The sequence below is a fragment of the Crocodylus porosus genome, unplaced genomic scaffold (genome assembly GCF_001723895.1).
Source record: "Crocodylus porosus isolate Cpor-Errol unplaced genomic scaffold, CroPor_comp1, whole genome shotgun sequence".
In the NCBI taxonomy this organism is placed as follows: Eukaryota; Metazoa; Chordata; order Crocodylia; family Crocodylidae; genus Crocodylus; species Crocodylus porosus.
Window position 1 is genome coordinate 27,243,969 of NW_017728943.1, and position 16,511 is coordinate 27,260,479.

The 16,511-nt window shown below is 44.0% G+C and overlaps 1 long non-coding RNA gene across 1 annotated transcript in view; it reads left to right on the forward strand.

The window, feature by feature from the left end:
- Nucleotides 1-2,196: 2,196 nt before the first annotated feature.
- Nucleotides 2,197-16,511, forward strand: part of LOC109319486 — an 88,993-nt gene continuing 74,678 nt past the window's right edge. Inside the window, exon 1 of the long non-coding RNA XR_002103519.1 lies at nucleotides 2,197-2,259. This is a non-coding gene — a long non-coding RNA (uncharacterized LOC109319486). The remainder of the gene's footprint in view (nucleotides 2,260-16,511) is intronic.

Genomic DNA, 16,511 nt, shown 5'->3' on the forward strand with positions numbered 1-16,511 from the left:
TGGCTGGGCAGCTTGTCATAGCCTCAGTCCCTCCCTCTCTCCACCACGCTCCTTCCCTCCCTGCTCCCCCAACCCCAACAGATTTACCAGCTGGAGGCAGCTGTGTCAGCTACCTGTTTAATCTATGGCTGAATCTCCAAAGTGGCACCAAAGCAGCGTTGAATCTTTCAGATATGATTCGGCCAAATCGAATCTGGACAGTGATTTTAATCTCCAAATCTAATCACTGTCCTCTGAATTGGCCAAATCTGAAGTGAACACTTGCTGCTTTACATAGGCCTAATATGTATGTGTATGTGTGTGTGTGTGTACATACATACATACATACATATATATATAAATGAATGAATGAATGAAAGAGCTACGTTTTTTACATTCCCAAAGCGTAGACTTTAAGAACAATGCCAAAAATCATGAGAGTTGGCAATACTGAAATGAGCAAATTCCTTAGGGCCATGTAGATCTTAGGCAGTCTAGTTGCTCTCTGCATGCTTAGCCCCAGGACTATGTGTCTGGTGGAGCAGTCATTCTGTCTGGCATAGAACATGGAGTTGGGAATCACTCTGTAGTAGCCCGGGTGGATCCAGAGGGTGTACAGTGGTGCAGATGCACCCATGCCCCTTTCAGTTGATGACACCATGGAAGCAGCAGCCAGGGACCTTTTTAAAGTTCCCAAATCAAGTCAGAATTCTCCTGCTTCCCTCCATGCTCAAAGGCACCTTCCCTTCCTGGCCCGGCCCTGCCCTGCCCTTCCTTCCCTTACCACTCCCCTGCCCACCATTGCCACTCTCTCTGCCTGCCCTAGAGGCGGGGATGGGAGAGACACCAGAGCTACTTCAGCTGAGGTCCGCAGGAACAGAGGCAGCAGCAGACAGGTTCCTTCTCCCTCCCTGGTTCTCCAAGTGTGCCATGCCAGATTGGGAACAGGCATGGCGTAAGGGAACTCACCTGCTACCACCACTACTGCTGTCTCTGGCTGAGCCTGACTCCAGGTACAGGTTGGCTGGAGTGGGACAGGAGCAGCTCTGGGGCATCCCCTTGCCAGGTTCTGGGTCAGATAGGGACAGTGAAGACAATGGCAGCAGCAGGCAGGGGAGTGCCTGCTGCATGGGAGGAAGAGAAAAGGACCAACCACTGATCACTGAGGGGAAGGTTAGTAGAGATTCTTACCTGACTGAGGGGCTTAAAAAAACTTGCTGCTGCTCCCACAACACATTTTGCCCAACTGGGAGGGGGGAGGGTGGAGAATGGGAGCTATACTGCTGGCTGCTGCTCCCATACCCCACTTAAAATCCTGGATTAGCGCCTGGTAATAACCTTTTAACTTAGGTATTGATTTATCAAGGGACTATTGGAGAATGATGCTCAGATGATGCAGATCTCATGCCCTGACTCCTGTCCCAAGTCTTGCTAATTGATGGGCCAAATCCTTAAAGAGGGTTACGGTGGGAAGGAGAGGGAAATGATTTTGCAGGTGGGGTATTTGCCCCTCCTTACCTTCTCCCAGCAGGGGTCTGCTGACATTTTGATTCCCCTGCTTGCAGAGACTCTAGGGATGATATGCCAGGAACAATTACTACATAGATGAGCAGGTGCTGTCTAGCTCAGAAAAAACTTTTATTCCTCAGCTGCCTTTGACCTTTTATTTAAGCCAAAGTGTACAGAGATCAAGCAAAGGAGAAGAAAACGACCTTCTACTGTTGATGAGAGAGGCAACAGAGTTGCCTAAATTAAATACAGCGCTGCCTGCCAGATGGTCTGAGTTCTTCTCCCTTCTATTATACAAAGTAATAGTTTCACAAAGTAGAGAGGAACAGAGAATCAAGAGCATTTTGGAAATGCATTGCGGAGCTGATTCAAAAGAGAGTTTTACTTCCAGCTGGTAAAATGGAATTTCAGCTGGATGCCCACTGCAGCATTTTTTTTCCCTCAAAGGTGAAAGAAAACATTTGTATGTAAGACAGGGAATTTTGAAGCTGAAACACCATCAGAAATGGAACATAGTTCTTAGCTGCAGTTGTTTTTGCAGCTGGCTAGCTGTGCATCGCAACCTGGGAAAGCTTTACCAGTGGAACCAAACTGAAAATTCGAACATCCACAAACCAACCTATCTAACTCCTTCTCCTGATCTGATTCCCATTTTCCCTCCTGTTCTTCTCAGTGCTTTTTATGATCATGTCTTTATTTTGTCTTCATAGCTGCTGAAAGCTACACCATTTTGATTCTACAGCCAGGAGGCCCTTATTCATATGAGTACAGGTGCTGGTCTATGTTGCTTTCTTGTACACCTTTGTTTCTCTGTACCCATATCTTGTCTTTCATGGGATGTCTGCACTGCAGTCAAAGGTATGAATGCAGCTCATATAGGCACAGCTAAATGAACTAGTGTTCACTAGCTAGACCACTTGCTAATAGCAGTGTAGCTGCTGCAGCAGCATAGATACCCCTGAATACTTATGTAGGTCCTTGCCCATGTTTAGCTATCAGCTTTTGCTGAACTCTTTGCTGCCACTGTGCTATCAGTACCCCAGATAGCTAGTGGAGATGTATACCTGTACCTGCTTTTCTCCTTTGCCTGCAGTGTAGACATCCCCATCCTTGGAGTGGTGTGGGACAGTCTTTCTGGTCTGTGTGAGTGTATGGTGCCTAGCACAGAGAGGTTCTGGTTTAAGATTATAGCTCATAGGTGCTACTTTAATGAACCTAATGAAGTCAACAATGCTATAAATGTGAATATGAATTATTTACATGAGGATGTGTGAAGAGGGCCCCAGTTTTGTTCCCCTCAGTGAGCCATTTAAAGGCCCCTTAGTGCTGACAACAGAAGCCCCCACACATACAGGATTTATAAAATGTGTTTTGTTTGTCAGATCATTGTCTTGTTAGACCCTGCACAGACAGACAAGCAAAACAGAGCTTCCTTCCAGAGGTGTAACAGGTAGAGTTAGTGCCCTGGGCAAGACCTACAGGACAGCAGGAGCGGGGAGGTGGGTGTGGTTCCAAGAGCTAGGGTGGGTGTTCTTGGGTTCCACATGTGGGGGTGATGGAGGAGGTGCAGCAGTCTTACCCATGCTGGGATCCAGTGCCGTACAAGGGGCGGGGTGAGCAGGGTGACTGCCCCAGGCACTGAAGCCAATGGGTGCTGCCCAGCTGAGGTAGGGTGCAGGATGGAACCATGACTGGCTTGTTTTGGGGGGCACAGGGAAGGCGGGAGGGTGGCTCCTGCCACTGCATGCACTCTTGGGCAAGCTTGGGGGGGGGGCGTGTGTCCCCTGTATCTGTGCATGGGGTGAGGGCAGGTTGCCACTGCAGGCTTTACCCCTGGTGCCAAACTTCCTCACCACCATACTGCTGGGAACTCCTAAATTGTCCCTGGCTGAGCTGCTGCTGCTGCTGCTGTCTCTTGCTCTGCCTGCCCCAGCTGTTGTTCTTAAAGCAGCAGCAGCAGAAACTTTTTTCAAGTTCCCAGCATCACTAAGCTGCAGGGCTGCTCTTGCTGTTGAGGGCACAGACTCTGAGGGAGTGGGTGGGGGGAGATTTTGGTTCCCCTTCTAACTTGGCACCCAGGGAAGTGTCCACCTTGCCTATCCCTAGTTATACTAACTAGTGTTTCCCCTTCAGGGTAACCACTGCTTTGATCATAGGACAAGCTATCAACTTATGGCAGGCTTTCATTATGGCACGCATTTTCACTTGCTCTTGTTTACCCTGAAAAATTCTCCCTTTGGGATGCCACTTTTTGTGATTTTATCTCAGCCTGGGGAGAACTGAGTGACCCATTTGTGGAGCTGTTGATTGGTGCTTCTGAGTGGGGAGGGTGCCCTGCCAATTTGGCTTTCCCATATGAAGCAAATCTGTCTGCCACTGCCAGGTTTTGAAACTCAATGGGCAGCAGCCTTCATCATCATTGCTGAAGTAGCAATTTGTGGAGCAAGTTTCAAATGGCACCAGCTTAGCTATCGTAGCTTCTCAGCTCTATGTTTACTTCACCAGCACAACTATTAAAGCTTCAAAATCCTAAAATCAGAGGTGTAAACCTAGGCAGCAGCAACTAACAGGCAGAAACAGTGGGTGGGACACTGGTTCAGGTGTCAGTTGCTGCTGGTTCAGGTAATGGTGTCAGGCTGGCAACCGCAGCATCTGTTGGTTTTTCCTACCCCTCCAGTAGATTCCCAGAGTGATGCCTTGCTTGGCCTTTCCACCTTACTTATTATACTATTGCCTCTTCCCTTTCCACTACTTCTTCCACTTTTTCTGGAAAACTACAGAGGAACTTAAGATTCAAAACTATACATCACATGTAAAACACATGCTTCACAGGAGGTAGTGTTTCCTAGTAGCTGGAGCACTTGATTGGAACTCAGGAGACCTGGTTTCTATTCCCAGCTCTGCAGGTGTCTGCCAGCTGATCTTCAGCAAGTCACTATATAACTATGCCTCAGTTTACCCAGCTGTGAAATGGGGCTAGCAATAATGACCCCCCCCAGCCTTTGTGAAGCATATTTAACTCTACTGATGAAAAGCACTAGAGCACAGCAAAGTGTTGTCTTTATTATATGTAAAATTCAATGCTTCCAAATCAGGCCAGGGGGAAGTTTTGATTCTCATAACAAAGCATGGAATTTTCAGCAAAGCACAAAAATGCTGCCAAACTTTCCTTTCAGACCACAGTTAGAGTGGAGTGAGCATTCCTTTATCACCCAACTGATCAAATGTGGGGTCACGCTATTAAATAATCCTTCAAAGTCCATGGAAGAAGCGCTGTTCTCAGAGGTTGATGCCGTACAGACAACTTAGAGCACTGGTTCTCAGTCACTTCAGAAGCAACCTTAGGTCCTAGCAGGTAACACTGTATGGTTGAAAGGCAGCTGTTCAAAGGTGAGTCCAGGTAAGGTGGAGATGACACTAAGGAAAAAAACAGAACACTTGATATACATCTACCACCATGGCATCACCAACTACTAAGATGAGCTCCCCTCCACTAATTAAAACAGCTGTTAGTCTTGTAGCCCTTCAAAATGACTACTCGATATGAAGCCACAGCCACCCAGACTGTTTTCTCTGAAGCACCTTAGAATATTCTACCCCATGAACTTGGGGGTAACTTGGCTGTATCAGTCCATGCTTTTTGATCTGAGGCTGGATTCCTTCAACTCATTAGGCTTTGGAAGGAGCCACATGGAGTCTTAAAAGGGTTCAGAACATGGTAGCACTTCCTACCCAGCAGCACTTGAACAAAGCACTAAGGTGATATCCTATCATTTCCCAGATCTTTGGGGACAGATTTTTAAAAACAATTTAGACGCTTCAAATTGCAGACAAACATCAGGAAGACAGGCAAGTTTAAAAATCCCAGTGGACACTGATCAGATTTTAAAATACCTATGTACCTTTACTAATCTAGTCTTTCAATCCATGGGCATCAGCCTAGGCTGCTTAAAACAGTGCCTTTCTCTGAGAGACAAACACTTCCCTCTGTATGAGCTAAAGCCCATGGCCTAAGACTAGGACTGCAGAGTAGGCATGAATGACCTCAAATTATACTGCTTACATGCCAGAGTGCCAGCCTTACCCTGACAGCCTTGCTTATCTACAGCAACAAGTAGAAGCTAGAAGTAAGTGAGGCATAGGTACACTCACAATGACCGGCTGCCTTCAGGGAAGGTTGATGAAAGCTGGACCACCTAGGATACTTTTTTCCATGTAAGGGCTGACTCAGAACCATCAAGTACAGCATTATAGAGATGGCTGATATATATAAAAAAAACAGGGCCAGAACCTCAGCTGGTGCAAGTTATATGGCTCCACAGAAACCAAAGGAGCTACACCAATTACACACACTGTAAGCTGGCCAGTATTTTACCCCTGTTATGTAGGCTTGCTTTTTTGCATCAGGGGCTCACATGGTATAATGAGTATAGTTATTGGATGTCAATATAGCTATGCTGATTTGTATCAGGTCTGGCCCTATGGTGATGTTTTTATCCTGGGGTAATATTTAATGTGCTACAGTCTTAGTTTGGTACTAATAAGTGTATGGTACAGTTAGACTAATGGACTATGGCTGAGTTTGCATTATGAGAACCTACCCATTTAAATGTCTTAACAGCTGATGATTTGAATTAGTAGTGTAGGGCAGCCAGCAAAGAAAGAATTTTACTGTACAAACAGGCTGAGTGTCTTGACATTTGGTTTCATGCTATATCAGAATGACAACTAAACTGCAAAACTCGGAGGAGAGAAAGCAGCTGAATTAATCAATAGCCAGTGTCCCAGTGGTTACAGAGCTCGTGGGAACTAGGAGACTCAGGTTCTTTTCCCTGCAGTGGCTTGATTGGAGCTTTTTATCAGAAATTCTAACTCTGGCCACCAGAAATCTTTATTTTACAATAAAAATGCCCAAACAGCTTTATTCACAACTCCTGTGTTCCTTCACTGCATGGTTTTGTATGCTAGCCTGGGGAAAGTTCATGAGAAGTTGGAAAGGGTGGTGTAGAGTTTTCCCAATACGTGTCTGAGGTGACTGCACAACTGAGGTGTAGCAAAGCCATGAAGTGAGGCAGGTGATCCAGAATGAGTGCCAATAAAATCCTTACACCAAACCAGAGCAACTTTCATTCTGTATTCTGCACACCACATATTTTACATATATATTATAAACAATATAAACAATGTAAACAATACATCTTATCTTATCTTATATTAGAGATATAAGCATCTGTCCTAACTGCAGTGGTAAATAAACCACTTACATCTGATTGCATAATTTGCCTAGAGGATGGATACATGATTACATATAATTACATATAATAAACAGAGAAAACTATTTTAGAAGGAAAAATTATCACAGTCTCAACCACATCAGCCAGAATCTCTGTTCTATTTATTTTATTAAACACAATGTTTTGAAGATGGGTCCTCTCTGAAAATCTAATTTACTTTCCAAGTAAAACTTTGTTGGTCTACTGACAGATGGGCTCTCTCTGATAGGACTTGAGAAGGCTTCACCTCTCAGGTTCAATCCTACTACATACAGAGGGCCCAGCGCTACCACTAAATTCAGTGGCAGCAGGAGTCTCTGAGTACTACTGAATTTTAGCTTCTCATAGCAGAGTCCCTTGTTTGCACTCAGTCCTGGGTTCTTTTTGTTTGTTTTTTCTAATTGAGGTAGGAAATAATGACATAATTTTGAGCCTGTCCCCTGAGATTTATCCTAGGTAGCTCCACTTAGTGCTATAAAGATCTTGAGTTTGAGTTGCTACTTGTTTTTTCTTTGTACCCCTCTGTGGATCACTGTGATGTCATCTAGTCCAGTCTCCTGCGTAACACAGGCTTTTGGACTCCCCTGACACTACAATTCCTGTTTGGACTGGAGAATATCTTGAAGAAAACAAAACAAATGAAAAGGGGAAAGAAAAAAAAAATCCCATCCTGATATAAATACTTTAAGGCTAGGTACAGACTTTTAAAAAGCCCAAAGTGGAATCAATCTAGTTACACAGTTTTCTGTAAGTAGCATAGTTTAGACCAGCAGTGAACAGAACACACGTTTACCCTTTGGTGGGTGCATAAATCTTAGACCAGGTTCTGCCATTTTTAAACCAGTCTACATGTGCCAAACTTCTGGTATGGTATAGACTGGTTTTATGTGCCAAACTTCTGTTCTGTTACAGGTTAGACTGGTTTCTGATCACTTATACTGGTAAAAGCGTAATGTCTGTACCTAGCCTTAGTGATGAAGAATCTACCACAGCCTTTGGTAACCACTGAAACAATTTAACTGTTCCCCTAGTGTTAAAAAAAATTGCTCATCAGGAGTCTGAGTTAGTTTAGCCTGGATCTTGTTGTCTGCTCTGCTATCAGATCACTATCTCAAAATAGGTACTTAGGATGTGGATCAAGTGAACTTTGTTAAACTAAACAGATTGAGTTCACTTTACTATATGTTTCCCAGTTCTTTAATGATTCTTGTGACTCTTCTTTGAACTCTCTCCAATTCATCAATATTCTTTCTGAATAGGGCCCATCAGAACTGGACACTGGTCTAGTTCTAGTCATATAAGTGCCAGTTAGGTCTTCATGCCCTCTTCTTGGAACTAATGACTGGGTCACAATGTTATACTGAAAGTTCACCATTAGCTGATTATGCACCATGATTTGCAAGTCCCTCTGTGGGGACACAGCTTCCAATGCTGCCTGCAGGGCCTAAACTTTCCAATCCTGGATGCATGACCTTGTATTTGGCCATATGAAAAAGCTGATATTAAAAAGCTAGCTTACCACATCATTCAGATTGCTTGTATCGGTAACCCATACTCTACGTTATTTACAGCTGTTCCAGTCTTCATGTTATCTGCAAACTCTATAAGCAACGATTTTATGTTTTCTTCCAGCCCATTGGCAAGCATATTAAATAGCATCAGCCTGGTAACTGATCCCTGTATGGCCCACTAGAAAAACATCTGCTTTAAAGAACGGATTTATACTAAGTTCCAAAGAATGGATTTACACACAGTGTATAGCCAAAACATCCCTTGCCAAGGGAAAAAAACAAGGAAGGCTGAAAATTTGTCCTCAAATTTTGTCAGACTGTGAGTTCATCTTACTGATACCTGAGTCCTAAGGAGTTATTTGTACCATACTGGGCAAAAATAGGGCCTCTTGAATTTACAATCTAAAGTGCTGATCCTGCAAATGTTTATGCACATTCCTAACTTTAAGCACATGAGTAATCACACTGAAGCTAATTTACAGCAGCTTGAAATCCAGCCCTAGAAATGGAAGGTGTAGCCGGATGAGGGGAACTGGAGTGAAAGGGTCATCTTTCAGGAGGGACCTACTTTTGGACAGACTCAAAGGCTCAGGAATTAATGACAAGGCACAGCATCCTGGCAGCTGAAATGCAGAGTGCCAGCCTGCAATACCATCCTCTCAACATGCTTGCTAAAGATTTCTTCCCTACAAGCCAGCCTGCCTGCCACATCTGTTCTTTGCTGGTGAGAGTAAGACTGGTAATGGGTTTAGTGTGACTGCCCTTAAATACTTGCAGTGCTGACTCCTTAGACTGCTTTACACTTGGAAATTATGGTGTTTCTACAGAATTTTGAGGAACTATCAATACAGTCCCCAGTATGCTTATAGACAAAAATTCATATTTTTGATTTTTAAAAGAACTACCAGATAGCTAAGTGAAGGCCTCAGGGTAGAGGGAAGGGGTCTCAAGAGCCCCGTCTTATTGTGCATTAAACACTGGCTTGGGAGTTAGATCTGAGGTCTATCCCCAGATCTGCCATTGAATACTCTTAGTCCTTTTTAAAGTGGCACTTTGAGGTCTCTCAGGGATCCACTGTGCTTACATAGTGAACAGACCCATAAATAGAAACAGACCTGGCCCCACTCAGCTCACTCTCTGCGTAGACAAGACATACAAAGAGTGAGGGGAACGGAAACATGAAATGACTCAACCAAGGTTCCACAGAGGTGGTAAATAGGTTCCTAATCTCTACTAGTGCCCAGGTAGGTTCCTTAGTCATTAGGTCATAGTGGGTATGCCTATACGAGATGCTTAATGTGCAGCAGACTGATTCACTGCATATTACAGTGTCATGGCAAAAACTGTGCTATTATGCTAATATGCAGTAGTATTAATCTACTGAACATTAACCATTACAAAAAAAGCATGCGATTGGGCTAGTAGGGCAGCCTACTGCACGTTTATTTAGTACTTCTTTTTGCAAGTACTAAATTTAATGCACAGTAGGCACTGCACATTAATGAATGTGTAGGCATGTCCAGTGAGTCTCAGCAAAACTAAAGATACAACCTTTCATAATGACCATTTTGTTAAGTAAGTACTATGATTTCTGTTGTATTGTGGGTGAGGGAGGCAAGTGTCATGCTCAGAATAACAGCGCCCATTAGATCTTGGGCTTGCAAACACACATGCCAGTGATCAGTTCTAAATGTGTGAGTATATCCAGTGGTTCAGTGATGGCACTGCTCCTGCAACTGTGAACTCCCATGTATTAATCAATATTTCAAAGCTTGAATAAACATCTGTTGTTTTCCTTTTGTCTTTAGCTATGCTGAAAACTATTAGTTGGCACTGCCTCACATAACCTCCTGTGATTTCTTTTAACAAAGATTTATAACATGGTGACTTAACGATGCCAGCAGAAACAATCATATCACCAGAACATTACTAACTTTTACAACTGAGTTCTAGTAAGATGATAATGCACTGTGTATCATAATCAACAGCCATTTGATGTGGGTAGCACTACAATGACTGGAAACTGCACTTGCCAGTTTACAGGCCTGACTTGCACTGTGCTGCTGAGTAACTGCTGAAAGCATACTTAAGTGAATTGGGAATGTTAAATATAGCAGCTGTTATAGATAGAACCTATTGGGAAACACCATACCTAGCTTTATCCACCATTATTATTATCATGATGATGATTAATAATGATGATGCTAATGCTTTCAGGTCTACAGCTAATAAGTTTCTAATTCTCCTGCCACTAATAATACTAACAACAACATTACTTGGGCTATTAATAAATACTTGTTGCCTGCAGACCTCAAAAGATTTTATAAAGGAAGGTAGGTACAACCATCCCTGTTTCACAGATGGGTTGTGACTTGCCCAAAGTTACCCAGTTAGCTGCAAAACTGGCACTGAAACCTCTTAATGGCAACTGTCGATCCTGGTGTATGCATGAGGGCCACCCAGACCTTGGATGCGTATGCCTGGCCAGGAATTTCTGGAGGAGTGGAGGCTGCTCAGACCTTTTGTCCACCCTTTGGGCCACTGAGACAGAATCCAAAGACCAGACTGAGTCTAGATGTTTGGTGCCTCCATGGCTGTAGTTGTATAAGCGTCTGGGAATTGAATCCGTGTAGACAAGGATTCTACCACTGAACCACAGGGGACTCTTCATTGAAACCCCTCTCTAATATAAATAGGTTGTTTTACTGCTCCATTACCAAATTGTCTGAGCACTCTCCAGCAGAGCATTATGGATCTTCTTTATCCATAAGCAGTACTTCATGCATGGTTGGCCCATATATTTTTTAATGTTAGCTTGTGCTTCAGTTATTGCTGCTCCACCATGCCACATAAGCAGCAGTCTTAGTGCAATATTGCCTGCCCAGTTATGGGAATATATCATAATTCATATGGGCCAAAGGCAGTAAGACTTGGGAAGCATGTACTATTCAAAGGATATTAAATTAACAAGGAAAAAATAAGGAGAAATGGAGCAGAAGTGCAAGCGCTTTAAAAAACTTACTATCTCTTTTGCCGCCTGGTCAGGATCACTACAGAGTTTTCAGGAAAAATATGTGCCCAGACACATTATTGTGTTGGCCAAGCTCAAAAACATTGCTTCTATACAATTGTAATACTGTTCAGTCTTATCCTGGTTTCCAAAGCATGATGGTAAAAGCATAAGCAGACATGGGGCACGTCCCTACAGCAGGAACGTGTTTCTCCAGGGAGAAAAAGCAGCCATACGATATGTACTGCTGCTGCTTGTCACTGGGAAATGCCTGTGCATGGGCCCTTAGGCGTTGCCCTAAGTGTGGTAGGGGATGCTGGGGCCAGCACCTGGGCTGGGGTCAGCAGCCTTACCTGGGGTCTTGTGGGTCTCTGTGGACTGTAGTCACAGCAATCTGGTAACACAGGGCCTAGCCAGCAGCTAGAACGTGGCTCCAGCTGGCCAGGTTCTGCCTTCTGGTGGTACATGCTGCCACCACAGACACTGCCCTGCTTTTGGGGTCTTCATGTACACTCCCCCCACTGGGGTCTCTCAGTGTCAAATCTACCCCCTGCCATGCACTGCAAATTAACAGTAAGAATGCGGCACTGCAGATGAGTATGCAGTGCCACATACCACGTCTATGCTCATCTGGATGTGCCCATGGATGTGTTTTAGGCTCACAACATTTCCCTGTAAGGTAAGGAGGCATTTTCATTTCCACATTAATGCTGGGCACACTGACACACACACTCACAAAAATGAGGTTCATATTTGTAGAAGACCGTGTTCAAAAGTATTTGGACATCTTGGACAGCTAGTGCAGTGAAGCATGATGCCAATGAAGTTGGGAACTGGATGCAAACCCATTAATTGCAATTGGACGACTCATGTGTGTAAATTTAGACAAATGCTGAAACACCTTGTTGAATCAGAGTCAAAATGGGCACAGATCCATTGATTTCAGCAGAGCTACACCCATTAACAGCAGCTGATGATCTTGCCTAAAGCTTCCAGGATGTGGAAATCAGGGGTTTGGGTGAGAACATTTCTTTGAATGGGTGCAACTTTAACTTGTGCCCACAAACCTCAGGTCTTTTGAACATGCAATTCATACCCATGCAAAAAGACACAAATGCTTAAAAAATTAGGCCTGGTTAACTGGGCCCAAGGTGTGCAGGAAAGTTGTGGCAGGAACGTTGTGGCAGAGCTGCAAATAAAACTCTGATCTTTTGCCTTTCAGGCATGTATCTTCAAAATGAGACTATTCTTTCTCTGTGAATTTGTATCTGTTGCCTTATCAAAACCAGTTGCTTCTCTGTTACTATTAAAGAGTGCTTGGAAATCCATCATTACATCTTTAAAAAAGCTTCATAATTGCTAAACCTTATACCTTTTTTTGCAATTATTGTTGAACGCTTATAATTTTTTCCCCCTTCCTACACTTACCATGTCCCTCCTACACTGTGGGCAGGTCTACACATGCACTTTAATGCACAGTAGCCTATTTTACTGTCCATTAGAGCATCATGAAAAAAACCACCTTAATATGCTAATGTGCAGTAAAATTAGGCTACCGTGCATTAAGCATCACTAAAAAAGCGTGTGCTTTTGCTACTGTGCATTAGGGCAGTCTAATGTGCATTTAGTTAGTACTTTATGTTAGAGGTACTAAATGCACAGTAGCAAACATGCATTAATGAATGTGTAGATGCACCTATAGAGAGGCAGAGCCTGGCACTAACTGTCATGGTTCTAGAAAGGCTACTGGAGCAATGGTGATTTGCCTCAGCTAAAGATCTGGGCCAGAGTTTCAGATCATATTTTTCTGAAACAGGTTAGTCCAAGACTTCTGTCTCTCTTGCTATGTTTTTGTATGTTTATGTCTACCCTTCACCACCCAGAAAACTAAGGGAAGGCAAAAACAATAACCTTGTTAGGCTTTACCTGGCCCACCCAGGCAAATGCTATTTCTAGATATATACGGAAAACCCAAGCCTTGTGGAGTGAGTCCGTCCTTTAATCTAACATCTCATGTATGCTGCTAAGCCTAATGTTTAATTTGAAAAAACAACCTGAAAATAGCATTAAAGGAAGCAGAGGATTTGAACAGCTCTATATTTTTAAGATAGTGTTTCTGAAAAACACTATATTTGAAAACTGATCCTTTCACCATGAGGTTACTGAAACTATAGAGCCATCACAGGCTTCCTGTGAGATAAGGCTTGTAATTTGGAACTGGGTAATGGAGTATAAACAACACTATTCACTTTGTATTAAGAGGCAGTGCGTAATCACCACGCTGTGCTATTTTACCCTGGGTTCCAGAGTGGTTTGGGCCTATTTGTTCTCAAGAGCTAAAGTTAATGAAACATGATAATGAATGTAACTCACGCACTGCTCCCCGTGCCAAATGCAATGTGTCACTGCAGATCCCTTGGGGTTTGAGGGGGAAAAATCCTGAATCAGAGGAATTTTAATTCACAGTCCCACATACAGAGCTGTAGCATGGACTTGTGGATGCAGATCCTGGGGTGCTTTAGAACTGCACAGAGAGGAAATTAAACTCTTAGCACTCTTGTCCCAATCTCAATCCTGTGGTCGGGGTCATCACGATGTCCATTCGGTACCATTTATTGGTTTAAGACCCTTCTGGTTCTTTTCTTCCTCCTTTTCTGTTATATGTATCCCTGTAACTGGCACAGGAAGGAAACATTATGGCATTCTGTGCCATGAAGGCTTCCCTCATGCAACTGCCAGGTTACTGACTTGCAGGCATCTCTACACTGCTAGAGCAAGGCTCAGACCCCTGACCTCAGATCTTTCATTTTCTCCTGTTTAATTTTAACCTTGCATCTTATACATTTGGTCAGATGTAACTCCTGAAGCTGACCTTTGGCATGGATAGTGTTGGTCTCTGTGTTCCCGACTGAGGGATGGAGGTGACTAGCTTGAACTGTGAATTGTGCCATAGCAGACTGGAAATTTCCAAGAGCTTTTCTATGCGGAGCTCTGAAGGATCTCAATGTATATATAGGTAGGCATCACAGGGGGGCATCCACAAGATGTGCACATGTATAGGCATCTGCAGAATTGCATGTTTGCCCATACAAATCCTGTAATGTTCATCTCACTATTCTGTTACCTTAGCTGAACATATTCAAGTGTGGATGTTGTGGGAGCTAGGGCTTTAAGATGAAGGCTTTCTGTTCCTTCTGTCTGGAATGATTCAAAAGTGTACCTGGAAAATCAAGTACCCTTTCAAACCACTTCACTATTGACTGGGTCAGTGTTATATGTGGACCCCAAGCATTCTATGACCTGGGTCTGGGCAGTCCTCCAGGTATCCCATACTGCATCACTCCTCACTCCCTCCTGCTGTAACTGGGCACTCTGATATGAAATGAGAAGCAGATATGAACTGCTCCCTACTTACTCCCTTTTCTTGGCACTTGTTATCAATGAGCTCCCTTGCACTGCTTATTCAATATAAGCTATCCTTTAATAACTAGCTGTGTTGTCACTCCCTACTAGACTCTGGCACCTCATCATTCTCCCCTCCAGTCCCCAGTTACCCTAATATGGGTCCAAGCACCTCCCTCCTACTTACCAGGCACCCCAAGTTAAGGAAGCACAGGCCACTGAACTTTATCAAACTCATTTTTAGGAGAGATGAGACAGCAGAAAAGTGAAAATGCTCCTAGCCACAGGTCACCCACTCCCTGGGCCCTTGAAAGCATGGATGCAGTATTCCCCTCAGCCCACTCACTCACTAAGAAGCAGGCTGTGCTTGATATTCATTCCCATCCTCTGGTGTTGGAGCCACAGCACTTCAACATCTAAAAGGTGACTCTTCTACATGGAATAATAGGACACTGTATGTATGGATGCCTCTGACCTGTGACAACTGTGAACTGGTTCCCACTCAGTGACATTTGGGAATTGGTCATTTGCTATGTGGGTCTACACCTTATTATGCATAGTCCTTTTGGAGGTCAGATCTTGGATTGCATTTTTGCTGGTGAAACCAGCTTCAGCCTCCTTTTAAAATCCCTGCTACATAAATGACATTAATAAGTCTATCTTGCTTCCTGTGGTACATGAAAATGTCATTACCATGATTATAAGCGACTGTTTCACAGGCTGTGTGATTCTTTTGGTAAGTTACTCTACAGAGCTTGTCAAAAATGTTGCATCAAAACTGTCCCCAGTTAAAAGCTGGATTTTCAACATGATACAAATACCATGAAGTCTCATGAAAAAATTGGGAAAATGTGGCCTTGATTACTTTATGGTCTGATGAGTAGGTAACTGTCTCTGTGGTAGGACTCAGAGAGTACTGATCGATTAATGGAACTGAGTCATCATGGTGGAGGGTGACCACTAGCATCCCTCGGGGTTCAGTACTCAGACCAATGCTTTTCAACACGTTCATCAATTATTTGGATTCAGGTATTAAAAGCAAACTAGCTAGCCAACTAGCAGATATCAGGAAGGATGTGGGAAAGCTTGAGAAAGTCCAAAGGAGGGCCATGTGCATGATCAGAGGCCTAGATACCAGGTCATACAAGGAGAGGTTGAAAGACTCGGGACTGTTCAGCCTGGAGAAGACAAAACTCAGAGGGGATTTGGTGGCAGCCTATAAGTAGTAGGGCTGTGTGAAATTTCAGCATCTGTTTCATTTTGGAGGTGTTTTGGGCTGTTTCAGCACCTAAAAAACAGAATCCAAGTTGAAACAGAAGGCTCAGCAATATCTCTAAAATGAAATGAGGCATCTGAAACATTTCGGAAGTTTCAGAGATGTTTTGGAAAATTTTTGAATTTTGGAGATAGGCTTGCAGGGAAACAGCTGTATGCTGCTGCCTTGCTGCAGGACTCAGCTCTGCAAGGAGCAGAAATCTGCACTGGGGGTCTCCTCGCCATCACTGCCCACCCCCTTCTTCCCCAGAGACACAGGGCTGTATGGGGTGAGCAGTGGTGGGATCTCTGCTCCCTGCAACAGGGTGGTGCTGGTCCCTGCCATGCAACCTGACTTCGCAGGGAGGAGAGATCTGGGATTGCACAGGGCTGCCAGCGGTGGGAAGGAGATCCCGATGCAGATCTCTGATCCCTGAGGAGCCAGGTCTTGTGGCAGGGCAGTGTTTCATAGCTTCATAGTTCCATAGTTTCTAGGGTCGGAAGGGACCTGAGCAGATCATCTAGTCCGACCCCCTCCCATGGCAGGAAAGAGCACTGGGGTCAAACAACCCC